The sequence below is a fragment of the Myotis brandtii genome, unplaced genomic scaffold, assembly GCF_000412655.1.
Source record: "Myotis brandtii unplaced genomic scaffold, ASM41265v1 scaffold1174, whole genome shotgun sequence".
Taxonomy (NCBI): domain Eukaryota; kingdom Metazoa; phylum Chordata; class Mammalia; order Chiroptera; family Vespertilionidae; genus Myotis; species Myotis brandtii.
The window spans coordinates 432994-435914 of NW_005354065.1; positions in this window are offsets into that span (position 1 = coordinate 432994).

A 2921-nucleotide genomic window follows, 5' to 3' on the forward strand; every position below is an offset into this window, starting at 1 on the left:
CTGGCATCCCTCTTAACTCACATCTAGTCCTCTCGCCTCATACTCTTCTCCTCTCTGCTAGTTGCAATTTGTTCTTTCAATTGCTCATGTCCAAAATCTTGCAGTCATCCCGGATTCTACTTTTCCACTCACATCTAGTCTATCAGCAGTTTGTTGGCACTGCCTTGAGAATATTGCTAGAACTGGAATAATTCCTACCACCTTCACTCATAACTGTCTGATATCTAGTCTCCATGTTTCTATATTTTCCCCCCTTGAAGTCTATTTTCAACACAGCAGCTACAGAGATCCTGCTAAGATATGTCACAGAATGTCACTGTTCTGTTCAAAACACTCTAGTGGCTCCTGATTTTACTAACAGTAAAAGCCAAAAATATTATGCTCTGCAGAAGCCCTATACTCGTTCTGTTGCGTTTCTGGCACCATTTCCTCTATTTTTCCTTTTGCTCACTTTACTCCAACTTCATTGCTTCCATGTCTCAGAACCTGGGCACTTACTTTTCCTTCTCCCTGGAACACTATTTTCCAGGTATCCATATAGCTCACTTCTTATCTACTTTAAATTTATTTTGTTTACTGCTGTATTTTTATCCCTAAGAATAATACTTAGTATACAGTAGGCACTCACTAACTATGTATTGAGAGAATTAAGTTGTTTTGAATTCAGATATGTACCTGAAGGCTAGCCTACCTATTTGGGTAGCATGGGAGGGATTTGCTAAAGAAGTGAGATGGACCTATTCTACCACATGTAAGAGGCAAAACCTGGTGTGGAAATGTATTGTGTGAGGCAGAAATATAATTTTAGGACCTCATTATTTTGTGGTTCACCTTCTATAATGGTTGTTTCCACTTATTTCTTAGACTTTTAATCTCATTTCTTTTTAAATTGTCTTTAGACTTTTATTCAGTTCATATCTATTGAGCATCCACCATGTGCTAGGTCCTATGATGATGAGTGCTCAAGACATTTTATCTCATTTAAGGCAATCCCATAATAGACCTGTGCATTAAGTATTTTTATCATTTTGCAAGGCAGGTGGAAATAGAGATTCAGAGTCACAGAGTAAGCCAGTTACAGAATAAGGACTTGAATTTGGTTCTTTCATTTTTGAGTCAGGTTAATTCCACTTTGCAGTCTTTAATCCATCAGTAGAATAATCATGTGTATACTCTTTAAGGGTCATTATCATTGACTATCCCTTATTATCTTTTTCCTTTTGGGAAATATATCTAGAGAAATTGAAAGAGCCTAAGTGTATTAGTCATTTATTGATATATAACAAATTACTCTAAAATTGAATAGCCTAAAACACTTATTATCTCACATAATCTCTATAGGTCAGGAATCTGGCCTGGAGTCTTTTAAGAGGTTGCAGTCAAGCTATCAGTTGGGCTTCAGTCACTTGAAGGCTTGACTGGGGCTGGAGGATCTGCTTCCAAGGGGACTTGCATAAATACATGGGATATTAGTGCTGCTTGTTGGAGAACTCCAAAATTGAAGAGCCTAAAACACTTATTATCTCACATAATCTCTATAGGTCAGGAATCTGGCCTGGAGTCTTTTAAGAGGTTGCAGTCAAGCTATCAGTTGGGCTTCAGTCACTTGAAGGCTTGACTGGGGCTGGAGGATCTGCTTCCAAGGGGACTTGCATAAATACATGGGATATTAGTGCTGCTTGTTGGAGAAGGTTTCAGTTCTATGCCACATGGACTCTCAGTAGGGTTGCTGGAGTATCCTCATGATATGGGACATAGTGTTTCAGGTGAATGAGCAAGAGAGTGTAAGGCAAAAGCTGCAGTGTCTTTTTATGGCCTAGTCGAGGAAGTCACCCATTGTCACATTCACAATTTCCTATTCAGTGTGGGAGGGGATTTTATAAGGTGTAAATACCGAGAAGTGAGAATCATTCATGGCCATCTTGGAGGCTAGCTTCCACAGTCTGCCCTATGTCTCCCAGGGATTTTCTTCTTTCCCATTTACCCCCTTTCTAGACATCCTCCAAATCTCATCTTATAGCATCAGCTCAATGTCCAGAATCCCATCATCTAAATCATGTCAAGGTATTATAACTATCATTCCATAAAATTTTGCTACCTGTCAGGTCATTTTTTCTCAACTTTGCTGAACATAAAATATTTAATAAGCATTAATACACTGTGCTAGGAACATACAAACTGATAAGGCAGAATCTTTATCCATGTGGAGTTCACAGTCTAATGGCTGAGAGGTGTACATGATCATTGCACAACATACTTTGGTATCATAAATTGAGTAGGAACTCTGCCCAGATGAGGTAGAGAAGATCCTACAGAGGAGGCACCATTTGTGCTGGCTTTGAGTGTTGCAGACAAGTTTATAAAGCCATCAAATAGAAGGGAGCTTATTACCCAGAAGAGATAGCGTGAGCAAAAATGATTTCTTCTTGTTCTGAATATCAGCAGATTATAGGGCTAAGCCCTTCGCCTCCTGCTCTTGCCATACCGAAATCTCTCACTTGGAGAGCTTGCCCTATTTTCTACTTTCCTGAACTTAACTACCAACTTAATGTGCCTGATTTTCCAAATCATAAATCTAACTTTGACTCTTCTCCATTTCATGTCTCTCACTCTCTAATAGACATTGTTGCTTTGATGTTATTTTACATCATTACATCAAAATTGTGACAAAGCAAAAATTGTCATCACTTTTAACTAGTTCCTCCTTCCAACTCTGTCAGCTTGAGACCTCATTGTTAGCTATGACCATCTCCTTTTTTCTCTAGTGTGTACTTTTTTGTTTGTTATTTCTCTTGCTGTCTTTCCATTTCTCCATTTCCACAGTGGTCACTGTATCTACAACAGGTCTTCACATATAAGTCATTGTCCTAGTCTTCTACTCTGAGCTCATCTTCTTTAATCTACCCTACATTCTACTGTCA